The sequence below is a fragment of the Thrips palmi genome, unplaced genomic scaffold (assembly GCF_012932325.1).
Source record: "Thrips palmi isolate BJ-2018 unplaced genomic scaffold, TpBJ-2018v1 HiC_scaffold_16, whole genome shotgun sequence".
NCBI lineage: Eukaryota > Metazoa > Arthropoda > Insecta > Thysanoptera > Thripidae > Thrips > Thrips palmi.
This window is the reverse complement of record NW_023144625.1, coordinates 12,815,908-12,831,260: the sequence shown is the minus strand read 5'-3', so window position 1 is coordinate 12,831,260 and position 15,353 is coordinate 12,815,908. Positions and strand designations below refer to the sequence as shown.

The 15,353-nt window shown below is 65.1% G+C and overlaps 1 protein-coding gene across 1 annotated transcript in view; it reads right to left on the bottom strand.

Moving 5' to 3' along the window:
• Positions 1–15,353, bottom strand: part of LOC117643183 (unconventional myosin-XVIIIa-like) — a 77,379-nt gene that overhangs the window by 30,879 nt on the left and 31,147 nt on the right. The gene's annotated exons all lie outside the window — the stretch shown is intronic.

Genomic DNA, 15,353 nt, shown 5'->3' with positions numbered 1-15,353 from the left:
CTCACTTCGTTCTGAATACCGAGTCTCTCACCTCACCGTAAAAAGAGGAAAAAGCGAATATGCCAACAAGAAAAACAAAAACACAAGCTGCAGGGGACTGAGCTGCCCGCCTGCCTGGCTGGCTGCCGCTTCTCTCTCTCCTAGCAGCCAACCCAACAACAGTGACATATGAAGACCCCCCGGCGACACCATTAAGGCCCCGTTCGCACCTGCGAACCTCGCGGCGGGGCGGGGCCGGGCGGGGCGGGGCTGGTCAGCGCGGGGGATTAATGGTCCCACCGCACCGGAGCGCTGCCCAGCGGCAGCATGCTCTCGGCCACTACACTGGCCGGAGACTCGGAGACCTCAACGCGCGGCGCGGTCCACGCTCAGCCTCCACGCCACCGCAGCACTGCGCAGCACCCACTGGGAAACCCAGCCGGGCCGCCTCCCTCTCACTCCCGTTTACCGTACGGGTCATGCGGGCCGGGCAGGCCAGCCACGGGGTCGCAGCGTCGCGGAACGGGAAGGCCCGGCGCGGTCGCCCTCGCGGTGAAAGCGCCTGCCGTCGGCCGGGTAGGCAACACTGCAGCGCCGGCGTGCTCGGCGGGCCGGCCCACCCCGAGTCCCGCAGGCGTTCGGGCTTCAAGTCTCCGAGCGCACCGCCGCGCCGTCGACGTCTCGGCGCGCCTCCGCTTCCCGCGGCCAGGCTCCAGGGACCGGGACGGGACGGGGCCGCCCTTCCCGCCGATAAGTGCCATAAAACCGAGAGGCGCGCACGTCGGGCCGTCAGGCCGGCGGACGCCCCGAGCGATCGCCGATCCGTCGCACCTGCCCGGCCAGCCCTCGGCCACACCACCGCCAGCACCGCGACGTGGACGCCTATCGGCCAATCTCATTTTCGCCAAGGCGGCATCGCATCGCGCACCGCGCATCGCACCGAGCCGTCCGCGCCCATCCCGCATCCTGCATGCTGCACCGGCTGCCCGTCACGGCCGCGGCGTGGCGGCGTGGCCCCGGGGCACCGCCCGGCCCCTCCCCGGTCGTGTTCGCAGCAACACTCCCGCGCGCACCCCGCCAAAAACACTGTCCGCGCGAGTCTCCGACTCGGGAGCCCCGTTAGCGACTCCCGAGAACAAAGAGAAAAATCTTTTTTCGAACATCGCGGCGGCCCAGCCGGGCACAGCCCTGTTCAATATGGGCCGGGAGTAGGGCGGCGCGGTTCCCGTTGCGCACGCAGCGGGCTCGTTCCGGAGAGTCGCTCTGTCTCTCTCGCACTCGCGGCGCGGCCCGCAGGGGTGCGAGAGAGAGAGAGCGGCAGGCGAGGCCCGCGCGGAAACGAGGCAAAGGCGCTCATTATCAAAGCCTATCTGCCTATCGCCCGGACCGCTGCGCCATTTTCTTATTCGCAGACCGGACGGCCGGGCAGGCAGGCAGGCAGGCAGGTTGGAGTGAGTGGTTTGTTGGGCCAGCACGGCCTCCGCGAACGAGCGCACGCCGGGAAAGGATGCAGTAAAAGGCGTCAATGACACTTTACTGGCCAGCGCCCGCGTTCCCCGCGCATATCATCAACCTGTCTGTCTTCTCTCTCTCTCTCTTGGTCACAGTTAGCCCACTGTTGCGTGCATTCAATTTCCCCGGCAGTCGAGACAGTCGAGGCTAGTAACGCGATGCATACTGCGGAGTGCTACTAGTGGTTCTGGATCGCCGGGGGAGGTGGGCACACATTTGCACGCGCACCAGCACACAAACACACGCACACACACACACACACATGCGCGGCGTGGAGAAAGCTGGCCAAACATTTCGCACGCTTCCCTTTGGGGTCCGTCCACTACTCCCCCGATAGACGCGGCAAGGCGGCGGGCAGGCTCGGCCAAGCTAGGCTCGCAGCCTCCCACCGCGCCGTGTGCCTCCAGAGGCCCGGGGCCCGAGGGCCAACCTTACACTATACTCCGGCCGGCAGAGCGGGAAAACGCGCAGAGGAAAATGTGGGGCAGCACTTTGATTCCGCCTCTCTCTCTCTCTCTCTCTCTCTCTCTCTCTCTCTCTCTCTCTGTCGCCCCGTGCGGGAGAGCGAGCGAGAGAGGCCGAGCGACGAGGAGGGCCGCGGGCGATAGTCGGGCAGTGCCGCGAGCAAGGCGATTCAATAACTCACGTTCCGCCCCAGTCCGTCTTTTCCAGCTTTTGCTGCTTTTGCCTGGAGATAGCGCGGCGCCTCGCAGCCTCGCATCGCTGGAGGAGCCGTCATCCAGATCGGTCCAGATCCAGACGTCCAGATCCAGACGTCCAGGCCGGACGGCCAAACCCGGTCGAGGACGCGTCCCGCGCGGCGAGGCCTTCGCCTCGTCAGTCGTCGGGAATCGAGTGGGTCGCCGGATAAATGCGCGACAGGCCCGTGCATGACTGCCAGGCCTGTCAGGTCTCTCTCGCTCTCGCACTCTTCCAGCCGGTGCTGAAAACGGGTCGTTCCGTGTGTGAGAGTGTTGCCCGGGACGACCGGAACGCGGGCGAGCGCGCACTTTGACAAAACGGTTTCCAGGTCGGCCTTGGCTGCGCCTTGGCTGTTCCCACCGCATCCCTGGCGCCTGGAGCCTCTGGCCCACCAGGCCCTGTTGGCCCGGCGCAGCCCGGCGTGTCGGACAATCACTCATAAATGTCAAGGGGCCCAAGAGACGTCCTGGCCCGGGCCTGGCCGGCCCTGCCCGGCCCTGCTCACAATGCGCCCCGACGCCCCCGTGGCCCGCCCCGGCCCGCCCCGGCCGGGCCAGCCCGATGCCCTTTCTCTGTTGGCGGCCACTTTTACTTTCTCTGAAAGCCGAGCCTCATCGAGTCGCCCGCCTCGGCCACCTCGTCCAGTTCGGCGGTGCAAGGCTGCACGGCGGGCGGAATGCACTTAGGCCCCGGTCCTGCTTGATGGGCCCCGTGGGCCCCGTGGGCCAGCGGCGGCGCGGCCCCATTCCGAGAGCCTCTCCCGCACCCGTGCGGGACGCTCCGCGAGTGCGAGAGAGACAGAGCGACGAGAGGGACTCTCGGAATCAGCTGGCTGCGGCCATCAAAATGGTGCAACACGTCCAGGCGCGCGGCGAGGCGGCCCGGCCACGCAGCCTACACCAAATGATGGAGATCGGCGCAGGCGGGCGGCGTCGGCACACTCGGAGCCCTTTTTCGTCTCGCTCGCACCTCCAGGCGGCGCCACACGAGTGCGAGAGAGAGGGCGCGACGAAAAAAGGCTCTCGGAATCAGTCTGCGGGGCGGCCAGGGCGTCGTCGGGGACGTGCACCTCGTCAGATCGTTTCTCCCTTTGACGACGTCGCGATGGCCGGCCGGACTGCCTGGTTTATCCCAGCGCCTTCAATGCAGCATTCAATGCCATTCAAAGTCGTAGCGCCCCCCCCTCTCTCACACACACATACACACACACACACACGCACACACACGAACGCGCGCGGTCCTCGCGGGAGCCCTTCTCCGGAATCCTCTTTGGCGCAAAAGCGGGTCAAACGAAATCTCATTCGTCTCGTCTTTCCACCAGTGTCGCTGCCTCTAGCGCCGCCGAGCCGAAGCCATCCATCCTGGACGGGGTTCGGCGGTTCGGATCGGACAGCAGCACGGCGCAGCGCAGCGCAGGCCGGCTGTCATCCGGGCCGGCAGGCCGGACTAGAGACCTAGAGACTGACGGAGAAGCGCGGGCGCCGATAAGCGCACCAACAGTTTCTCATACTCCCCGCGCGCGGCCGGAGAGCTGTCTCATATTCCAGACAAAATGGCGGCCCACGCACTTAACGGCTGGAGAAGGTTTTTCGGTCACAGCTTCCAACCGTTCTAGATAAGAGGGTATAGTAAGCGAGCCGATTGTAGGTCTCTGTACAAGCTACAATCGGCTCGCTTACTGTACCACTCTAACTTGAACGGTTTTCGAGCTGTGGCCGAAAAACTGTTCGGTCTGTCTGCTGCGCTCCGCCTGGCCCCACCTTACCGCACCGCTCTCCGTTCCGCTCCCTGTCCCCTCCCCGCTCCCCTCTGGGCCGGCCCAGACAAAATGGCCGCCAGCGCGCGACGGCGCCCGCGCTTCTCCGTCAGCCTCTAGGTCTCTAGGCCGGACCAGCCGGACAGAGCGGTGCGGTGCGGCAGGCCATCCCCTCCGAAGCGACTCAATCAAGTCATCAGTCCGCGCCGCCCCGTCAGTGACTCGTCAGTGACACATCAGTAACTAGTCAGTGGCTCGTCAGTGACCCGTCAAAGGCTCGTCAGTGACCCGTCAGTGAAACGTCAGTGACTCGTCGGTGACTCTTCCGGCGAGAAGACGGGCGGACAAGCTAACGAACACGCGGCGACAATTAGAGATGACCGATATAGCGGCATTGCGGGCCACGCCTCGGCGGCCGCCTTCGCGTACGCGGAATCGCACGCGAAAAAAGAAAACACCTGTCACAGCTTAATCCCCCCTCGGTTGATTCAATAATCAGCAAGTGGCTTCATTGGAATTTTATTTTTGCCGTGCATCGAACAGCAGTCTGATTTCGAGAGTCGTTTTCGTCGCTCTGTCTCTCTCACACCTGCACGGGACGCCCCATGAGTGCGAGAGAGACAGAGCGACGAAACCGAGTCCCGGAATCATCCTACAGCCACCTTGCATTATTCCGCGTCGCTGCCCCCCGATCGGTTCCGGCGGCCGGGGGGCGGGGGAAGGACGAAAAGGGACCCAGAGAAAGCGACAGTCCAAATTCCTCGCTGACAACCCCCTCCCCTTTTTTACGCGACAAGCGGCAACGCGCCACGAGCCGATGCACGCGGCCCGGCGGCCCAAATCACAGTCACGCCGCCGAACCACACCTCCGGGACCCCTCCGGGACCCCCTCTCTAGGACCCCTCTCTTTGGGACCCCCTCGCCGGGACCCCGCCCAGGGGACGCGACACAAAACGCCATTTAGGACCCGTGGAAAAAAAAACTGTAATGACACGGGCCGCGACTCCTCGACGAGGTGGCCGTTACGCGGTACTGCGTCCGTCTCTCTCGCACTCGCGGGGCGTGCCGTGTGGGTGCGACAGAGACGGAGCGACGAAAACCACTCTCGGAGTCAGTCTGCTGCTGTTGTGGGACGGCAGAGGAGGTGTTGGCGACGCGGGCGGTGCGCCCCACACAACAACAACCACATTGTTACCGAGACGAAAGAAAAAGTGGGGGAAAAGTTGAAAACGTCGCTACGATATTTCACGCGAGACGCCTACTATGTATGTTATACCTTGCGGCTATCTTTCCAATATGAGTTATAAATTCATAGAGGGAAAGACAGTGTGTGTGTGTGTGTCTCCTGGCCACTGCATGACGCACGGGCGCACTTTGCACGCGCGTGTCTCGCTGGCCGACGGGCCGGCGGGGCGACGGGGGCGCTACACTGCGAGCGTCACGGCCAAGGTGACCGTCCTCAAGAAGCACGCCCAGCACGTCCGTCCCCGTGCCGTCCGCACAGAAGCCCACACGTGACACGCCGAGCGCGCACCCTGCCCCCCGCCTCGCGAACCGACTTCCAACCCCCAGTTTGAAATTCGGGACATGCCGCCCGCGCCGCGCGCCCGCCCACGGCGACGGCGGGGAGCAGGGCTGTCTGCTAGGGCAGCTGGGCGCACCTCACGAATTATTTTGAGCATACGGAAGGTGTACAAACTATTTCGTTGAACGAAGAATGAGTTTGTAAATTATGAAGTCTCATTATTGGTCGGCTTCATGTCTGCTCGAAACACTGTGATAAACAAATTAGTTCCTTTGTAAGGCCCAGCATGGTTAGTAAGGTGAGGTTTCGAGGGTGTGCTTGGGGGGGGGGGGGGGGACGGACGGACAGCGCATCACAACAGTCCATCGGGCAGCCATGTGGCAGATAGCATCGCAAGCCGATCGCGTCCAGTCACGTCACAGTCACAGCGGCGGGGCGGTCCGTCCGAGTGAGTCCGTCAGTCCCCGAGGGGCTCCGACCGCAGCCACACCACCACGGCCCGCGCTCGCCACGAGGTCAAAAAAAATAAAAAAAATACAAAAATTAAGAATGGGCTCAGTTTGAGAGGTATCGAACCTCGCGCTGGCGCGGCGCGCGCACTGAAACACGGCAAACGCCTTCCATCACGCAGACGACACGGCACGACATCACTTTCGCGCTCTTTTCCGGCCCCTCTCGCGTCCCGTCTCGGGAACAAACGCCAAGCGTTTTGACGCGATTTATGGACCTCTCTCTCTCCTTCTCTCGCACACCCACGCCCCTCTCTCTCCCTCCCCCCCCCCCCCCCCCCTCTCCGAGGCGGCGACTCGCGGCAGGGAAGTCCAGACGGACATGACCGCACAGGACGCGACAGGGCAAAGGGACAACACACGTGTGTGTGTGTGTGTGTGTGCGGGGCGGACTTTCACCACGGCGCTACTACCATAGCGCCACCACGGCGACGGCGACGCGGCGCCACCAACGCGGCGCGCACCATGACCAAATGCGAACAATCCGATCCGATGCCACCAATGCAGCGCCACGCTGCGCCAGCCAGCGCCGGCCAGCCCAGGCGGTAGCGCCACTGCAAATAAAGGGGCCCGCTGGAATGCGGCACACACACACACACGCACACACACGCGCGCGCGCAAACGCCGCGGCAATTAGGGAAGGCAAAGAAAAGATCGGCAAAACCGCGGCGGGGTGGAATTCAAAAGCCATAAAACAGAGGCGGCCGAGAGTTTTTACTAGTGTGCGCGCCTTGTTTAAAACATGACGTCGGTGCCCTTTGAACCATCGAGGCATCTATAACATCCCGGTCGTGATGCAACGAGGAAGGTTTTATTTTTTTTCCGTGCGTGTGTGTATGTGTGGATAGGATACCCAGACGAAAGTATCAGATACTCAACGCCAAAAAAAAAAAACATCGAAAGAACGAGTGACTCGCGCCTAGCGGCGCCTAGCCAAGAATCGGATCGGGCTATCCATAACTCAAACGGGCCGCAGCGCCGCGCCGCCGCAGCCACGCGCATAATCCGTCCAATCCACACACGCAGCGCGCAGCGGTGGTCGCGGCGTCGCCCCGTCTCCGTCGCACTCACGGGGCGTCTCGCGTGGGAGCGAGAGAGACAGAGCGACCAAACGGCCCCTCGGAAGCGACTTGGCACAAGCCGACAGCACCCGACAGGCTGCCGTCGGCCGGCGGGCCGGGCCTTTGGCGGCGTTTGCGTTCGGCGTTTCCGAGGTTCCCGAGCCTTCGGTGCGGCTTGGTGCCCTGGTCGGACGCGGTGGGCGCGACAGCTGTCTCTCTCGCAGCCTCGCGGCACACGCCACGAGTGCGAGAGAGACAGAGCGAGCGTCGCGAGGCGTCATCGAGAGAGTCTTCGGCACGCGGCCCGCGGCGCGGCGCCTCCACGACGCCGACCTGCAATTTGAGACTTTCTTCAATGTCGGTCGGAGTGGGCTAGGCCCGGCTAGGCTGGGCCCGGGCCCGGGCGACGACGCGCGGCTCGGCTCGAGAACCAGCGACGCCGCGGGACCCACCCGTGTTTCCGCGCCGTGCCTCCACCGCCATATTTCATCGCGAAGGGCCGGCCAGGCATTCCGGCGAGAAAAAGCGCCAGGTTTGACGACGTAACACGGCGCGGCACGGCGAGGCGACCGCGGCCGATACCCTGGCGCCCCCACGGTCCCCGCATCGCACGACATGCAAAGCGCGTCGCGGTTCAAGTCCCCGCCTAGTCCCCCGAGTACTTCCGCGAGCACCTCGGCGGGCCCGGCACGGCCATGCCGCCAGGCCGGAGCAAATAGCCACCACACCGCGGCCAGCCAGCCGGGGGAGCGCCAGTGCCACCCGCATGGTCCGGCCGGGCAGACGACAACGACACTCCGACGCCAAGGGTCCGAGCAACCGGTCCAAGGGGATCGGGTGGCCGACCGGCCGGCCCATCGCCCATTCTAGGACCCCCAACAGCGCCTCGGCCGCGCCAGCCATGACCACGGCCACCCCTGCAGCACGTCCGCGACGTCCCGGCCGTCCCGGACACCGAACGGTGCATCCCGACCCGACCCGGCCCGGCCCGGCCGGCGCGTGCCGCCTGGCCGGTGCGGCCGCCTAACAGGTACACGGCAACCCGCAGTCCGCCCTGACCGTCCTCCGTACTCGTACCGGATTTCAAAGTCGCCGACTCACTCGGCCCGCTAGTCGCCGTCCGGCACTACAAGTCCACGCACTCGTTGTCCGCGCGTGTCCCTCTCGCACCGGGTCCGCAACGCTCCGCGACGGAGCGACTGCACATCGCCGCGGCCGCTTTTGGCGCGGGCCGTCGGCTCATCGAGTACCCGGCGGAGGAGGCCGGGAAGGCCGAGACGGCGGAGGGCGTGGCGCGGGGGGGGCGGCCCCATCCCCCCCTCGGCCCCCGGGAGGTTCCCCAAAAAGAAGCAAAAGGCCCTCCGCCGCGGCATCGGTCCCGGGGGCGCCGGGGCCGCGGCGCCGGGCGGCGGCCCTTTCCCGAGAGGCGAGCCCGCCGGGCGTCCGGGACGCGGTTTTTCCGTTCCCCGCCCCCGGGGGCCCCCGGGGGCGAGGGGCGGAGCTTTCCCACCATTACCCGCAACACCACCGCGGGGCCGTGCGGGGGGGGGCGGAAATCCGCCGAGGACGAAGACGGCGGACGTGGCGGCCCCCCGGCGGCCCGTCGGCCCGGCGGGAGCGGGGCCAAACCCAGCCCCTCCCCCAATTTTTTTTCCCCCCCCGGCCGGGAGGGCGGGGAAAAGAGAGGCGGAGGGGTCCCCGGCGCCCCACGCGCGGACCAGCGCGAGCCCTGCCGGCCGTGGCCGCGGGGAGGAGGCCGGAGGCCCAGCCGCGGGGCTGCGCGGCCTTTTCCAAACGAGACCGGCAAGGCGGGCAAGGCGCGGAAGGCGCGCCCTCCCGTCGCGCGCAGCACAGCGGCGGCCCCGTGCCGGCCTGCCCCGCGACTAGAAAAGCGAGGCTCGCCCCGCACGCCCAACCCCACGGGGGCAAGCGGCCAAAGCCTTCCCGATTAATTGCATTGTCGCTCGCGCTGCGCCCCTTCACTTCACCCGGGCCCCCCGGGCACCGCCGCCACCTGGACCGGCGGCGCGCCGAGGCGGGCGTCTCCCTTCCGCAAAAAACCCTCCGTCGGTCGGGGGCGACCACCATACAGCACGAGATGCCGGTGGGGTCACCGGCCTATTCCCCCCACTCCCCGTGGGGGTGCGAGAGAGACAGCGGCGACGCGAAACCCGATCCGTGACGTGCCATTGGCAGCCTCCGCGGCCTCCGCCACCCCGGCGGCGCGAAAAACAACAACGGTGACAGCAAAAAAATAAAACGCCGGCAGAAAGACATCGCTTGACAGGTGCGGATCCAGCGTGGAGGCGATGGGGGCGTCGCCGTCCCAGTGGGCAACGAGTCCAACTTTGCTCCTGCAGCTACACAGCTTTTGAGTCATCCCCCTGACTGAACACACATCCCCGCCCCCCCTTGCCGGTCAGTGGGCCCGCCCGTCCGCACCCAATCAAACCAGCGTTAGGCACTTGTCGAAGTGCAGCAGCGCGCCGAGCCACACACGGCACGGCACTGCAAAGGCACTGCACCGCACCGCGCGTGCCCGCACTAAGTTTAGACCGCGACATCCGCCAGAGGTGAAGGACCTCCGCGCGAGGACCTAGCTCCCTCCACCCCGCGGCCCCGCCCCGCCCCGCCCCGCGTCCAGCCAGCAGCCTGTCCCACCGCCACCCTCCTCGTCTCCGAGTGAGTACGTCCCGAGCCAGCAAAGCTGCGGAACCACGCCACTGGGCGATTACCTGGCCGACGGGCGGGCGGACGCGCCAATCAAACGAGAAGCCAATTCGCGAGGCAACATTTTAATTGGAAAGGCGACACTGCTCGACGAGGCTTATCAGGCTGCTGCAGTCCGTCACACACACACACACACACACACACAAACACACACAAGAGAGAGAGAGAGAGAGAGAGAGGAAGAAGAGGAGGTGCCGAACAAGCCATCGATCAAATCGCCTTCGTCGTCGCCGGATTTATAAAAGCAGAGCCGGAGAAAGGCGATGATGGAACACGCCGTCGCCGTGTCCGCTGCGTGTCCGTGACGTGTCCGCGGCGTGCTCCACCACGTCGCCGGTAGCCGGGAGTAAGTACACTGTCAACGCCATACAAGAGGCCCCAAGTCTCCGCGAAACGGCCACCAGGGACAAAATTTCGGCTGCCATCGCGCGATGGCCGCACCCCTGTACGTTCATCGTGGGGGTACACTGGCGCCAGACGCACGCGCCCCCCGTCGTGGCGGCGCCCTGCAGTGTGCCCGCAGTGCCCCGGGCAAGGCCGGCCGTCTTGGCTTTCTTCCGATGACGACGCGGCCGGCCCGCGTGCATAAATTTCAATCCCATTTACGGGCCCATGTCGGTCGATCGCTCCCAAACCGCCCACACTTCTCGGGAGAGTGAACCACAGCACAGAGCAAGCCGAGCCAGCCCGGCCAAGGCTCTGATTTACAAAGTCCGATCGACGCGCACCCACGGAGGGTCTGGCCTACGGGGCAATTACTCAGCCAAGTAGTTTGCTTTTCAATGCGCCCCGGACGAGGCGAGGCTACGAGGTGCCCGATCAACAACCAGACGGTGGCCCGGACCGTAAATCGCGTCTTTACGGCAGCGCTTACAGATCGAGATATCGAGATAGGCATCGAGATGCACGTCTCCTGTGCGTCGGCCCGCCCGAAGGCCCGCCCCCCGCTCGGCCCAGGACGCCGTCGACGCCGCCGTGACGCAATCCGCGCGCCACGCCGCCGCAGACGCCCTCCCCGAAAGGCCAAAACGGCTCGCATGCGCGTTTTCGTTTTCGCGCCATTTCGGCGGAAAGCGCTGCTGCACTCGTAATGAGCGCGCTGGCCGCCGAGACGAATGACGTACGCCTGGGAGACAGAGCGCGTTGCGAAACACGCCCACACTGCCAAGGCGGAGCCGCCCTTGTTCCGTAAACACACGGCGCTTCTCGAACCGGAAACACAGCGGTGGCAGTGCAGCAGCAGCAGGCGGCCCTCGCGGCCCTCGTCGCCGAAATGGGACTCTTCTGCCGCGAGAGCCCTTCCCCGCCCCCTTCACTCCCTTCCGGAAGGGCACACAGTGTCGCCGGCTAAATCCGTCCGCCCCCGCCAAAGGCAGAGGCCAAAAGGCAGAGGCTCACAGGGCAGAGGCCAAGGCGAGCTCACAGGAGCCAGCCCAAAAGGCAGGCAGGCCAAGCAGAGGCAGAGGGCTCAAAAGGCCAGCAGAGGCCAAAAGGCAGAGGTCGCCAGGTCGCCGTCGAGCAACAGGACCGCGGCTCCAATTTCCGCCCGCTACTGACACGACGGCCATCAAGACGACCATCAGGCCGTCAATTAGCAGCCCATAGCGACTATGATGGCCCCCTCTGTCTCTGTCTTTCTCTCCCCACAACCCCGGTTTCTTTTTGGCAGTGTACGCACAGACACGCGCGTGGTGGCAGGCTGGCGGCGGGCGGGTAGATGCCGCGTGACAGAGTCGGACAGAGTGAGACAGCGCGCCGCGCCATGCGCCGCCACGCCGTCAGACACGCGCGTGCGACAGGTGTGGCGGAGTCTAGCTGGTCTAGCCGGGACGGGCCACGCCGCCACGCCACGCCACGCCCGGCTGCACCGGCCAACGTCTTCATCGGGGCTCGACTCGGCTCGGCTCCACTCGGCCCCCCTTCGTCCCGGCTGTTCGGCTCGCAACAAAAAGCAATTTACTGCAGCTCAGTCAAAGGATTTGCAGGCGAGTTGTTAAGTTGGGCCGGTCTTCTTTTACCCTTTATTATCGTTTAAAGGCTCGCCACGGCCGGTGCATTGACCTAATGAATAGTTGTTTTTGTTTTTCCGCTGTTTTTCCACCTTCTTTGCCTCCGCCGTCATTCAGCGGGACAGGCAGCGCGGCAGGGCAGGGCGCAGGGCAGCCGCAGACGTAAAACGAAAAACCGACGACCAGCGAACCTCCCTCCCCTTATCCAGAATCTCTGCCCGTCTGGACGTCCACGTCCGGACCCGCTCTGTCCCTCTCGCACCCATACGGTACGCTTCGCGGAGAGCGACAGAGACAGCAGCGAATACGCACATGCGGCGTTACGCCCGGCCTTACGCAACCGCGGCGGAAGCCGGTGAGGCTGTGACCTCACTCGCGCCAAAACAAAATAATAAACGAACAGGTGCATTCCGGGGCCTCGGCGAGCCGGCAGAGCCAGCAGAGCCGGCCAGAGGCAGCCAGAAGATACCCCATCCGGGCGCCTGACGCCTAATCCGGCCCCACGGTGCCCCGCCGAGCCCCGCCGTGCCCCGCGGGCCGACTGCAGCTTGCTGGCTTGCTGGCCGCGGGAGGCGGCCGGTACCCGCTCGAGGTACACGCCAGCCGCAAGGCTGATGCCGAGTGTCTCTCTCGCACCTGCACGGCGAGAGCACCGCGAGCGCGAGAGAGACAGAGCGACGAAAAAAGACCCTCAGTCCGCCTTGCCGCTCGTGAAATTAATTCCGGCGTGACACGACGGCACAGGTACTCAGGTACTTATAGCAGCGTTACCCAACCGCAGTCGCAGCAGCAGCAGCGGCTCAGGACGGACCGGCCGGCCGGCCGCGCACGTGTGTCAGTCCGGAGGAGTCACTCGGAGGGCGCGGCGCGCGCGGCCAAATCCGTGACGAGCCCAAGCTAGGCATGACGCTGCAGTCACGACGCGCGCCCCGCCCTCGCCGAGGCGTGCCCTTACCGCGGCCAAGAAGAGCACAGAGGTCAGCAGCAGCAGCGACAGGGCGAGCAGGGCCAGCAGGGCCAGCAGGGCGAGCCCGGCCAGACCCAGCGCCAGCCACGCCCACATCGCCGCCACCTGCGGACCGCGGCACCGCGGCACCGCAGCCACGCCTAGCCAGCTGCACCCGGGGCGCGGCGGCGGCGTCGTCGTCCACGTCGTCGGCGTGCTCCCCGGTGCTCGCGGGCCTCGCCGCGCGACATGGCGACACGGCACGACTGCAGGGGCCGGGCCGTGAGCGCAGCGTGGCCGACGCACCTCCACGTCGCCCACATCCAGGCCGCGGCGGCCACACGGCGGCCACGCCCTGGAGGTGCACGCCGGCGTGGGCCGTGGTCGGTGCAGCGCGGCTGGGGGGACCGCCACGCCGCCAGGGCAGTGCCAGGGCCACGACGAACCGGGCCGGCGCCCATTTCGGCGACAAAGGTGCAGCCAACGACGCCCTGCCGGCCCTGCGCGACTAATGAGCAGGCCGTCTCTCTCGCACTCATGGAGCGCACGGTGTGGGCGCGAGAGAGACGGCGAGCGACGAAAGCTGCTCTCGGAATGAGTCCGCTGGTCGCGCCCCGCTAGCGGTACGGTCCATACACCAGGTCGCCGTCGAGCACCCCCGCGGCGCTAAGTCCGGCAGGCGGTGCAGGTAGGCCATGCGGGCCATGCAGGCCGGGCGATAACGCAGCGACGCAGCAGCAGCACCGCACTCCGACCGGACGCGAGCACGCGAGCACGGCCGATTGAATATTCAGCAGCGAGCCCGGCCCAGCATCGCACACGCACACACACACACACCGAGGGGCCGAGCAAGGCGGGCCGTATGAGAAACTCATCCGTCCTCATCAGACGCGCAGCGCGCTGCAGCGGTCCCAAAGTGCAGCAGTGGTGCAGCACGCACGCACTATGCACAATGCAGGCAGCTGCACGCCGAACACCGAGGCCGCGCGCTGCATGCACCAAGGCAAACAAGCCCGCGGAAGAACAACAAATGTACAAGTTTGGAGTGGTTTTTTTTTTGGACGACTGGCGCTCTGCTTTTCGGACCAAGCCCGTGTGTGTGTAAACGGGGCTGAGCCGTTACCCGCTACGCGGCATGGCGAGGTGTGTGTAATTGCCAAGAGCACAAAGACATGGAAATAGAGCCAAGCCACTCAAGCCAGCCGGTCGGGTCGGGCCCCGCCAGGCCCGGCCAGGCCCGGCCAGCAAGCACTGTATCATCACGGGAACATCGGGGCCTGGACGAGTCTGGGCGCGCCATGGGAAGGGCGGCCAGGCCTTTTCATTTCGGAGTAGCAGCTCTCTCTCTCTCTCTCTCTCTCTCTCTCTCTCTCTCTCTCTCTCTCTCTCTCTCTCTCTCTCTCTCGCAGCGAATCCAGGCCGATTTACATGTGGCATTCTCAAGGGGCTCAACTCCCACTACCGCAACACCAGGCCACAACCGCCCCCGGCACCCCCGGGGCAGCAGGTCCGTGCCGCGCCGTCCCGTCCGCCGCCAAATGGCCACATAGTGCAGCCCGCGTCGAGCCCGCGGCACTCGCTGACAGCAGCTCATCTCAGCGCGGCTCCAGAACGGCTCCAGAACGGCTCCAGCGCGGATCAGGCCGCGGGCTACACGCAATCAGCCGCGTCTCCACGCGACGCCCTCCAGGCCCTGCAGCAGACTCCAGCAACAGGTTCCTCCCAGACTCATTCGGGCGCAAACACTTCGTCACTTCGTCCAGACGCACACACGGCTGTCTTCAAGGCCCAAGTGACTTCCAGCCACGCACAAGCTCGGGCCGCTCGCCTCCGCAAATGCAGGCAGGCATGGGACGAGCCACTGATTGAAGCCATCACACAGGTGTACGACATCGTGACAAGGCTCCTCCACTCACACACGCACACACACTGGGATACTGCAGCCATGGCAAAGAAAACGTGCTCTTGCTCTCGAAGTGCCATGCAAATTGAATCACTACAACATCTCGTGGCTGTACTGTACTGTATGGTGGTGCGGCTGTGTGTGTGTGTGTGTGTGTGTGTGTGTGTGTGTGTGAGCGTGCCGTCAGGTCGCCTTATAATATAATGCCATTTGTGCGACACGCTTCCGGCTCGAAGGGCGGAGCGTGGCGCAGCGTGCGAGTCGCCCAACGCATTAGTCATTGGGTCAGGTCGGGCCGGAAGGAAGGACGGACGGACGGACATACACGCGGACAAACGGACAGACAGACGGACGGACAGACAGACAGACAGACAGACAGACAGAGACAAAGGCACGCCGCGTTACGCACGATAATACACCGTCCGCCTCTATGGACGAAAGTGGCCAAAGGTGAAGGCGAAAGTGGACGGCACAAATCGAACCGCATGCCAATCGGTGGCAACAACAACAACAACAAAAAGACAGCCAACAACGGGGCCAAACAAAAACAACCCGAAAAAAACAAAACAACAACAAAACGACAAAGCAGACGACACGCCGCCGACGGGGGGGCATCCGCAGCAGGTCGTCGGCGTCGCCGCCCCGCGCCGCCCAAGTCAAATAGGTTTCGACGCGGCGTGAGATTTACATTTTTAGACAGGGCCGTTGAGGAAACGCGTCG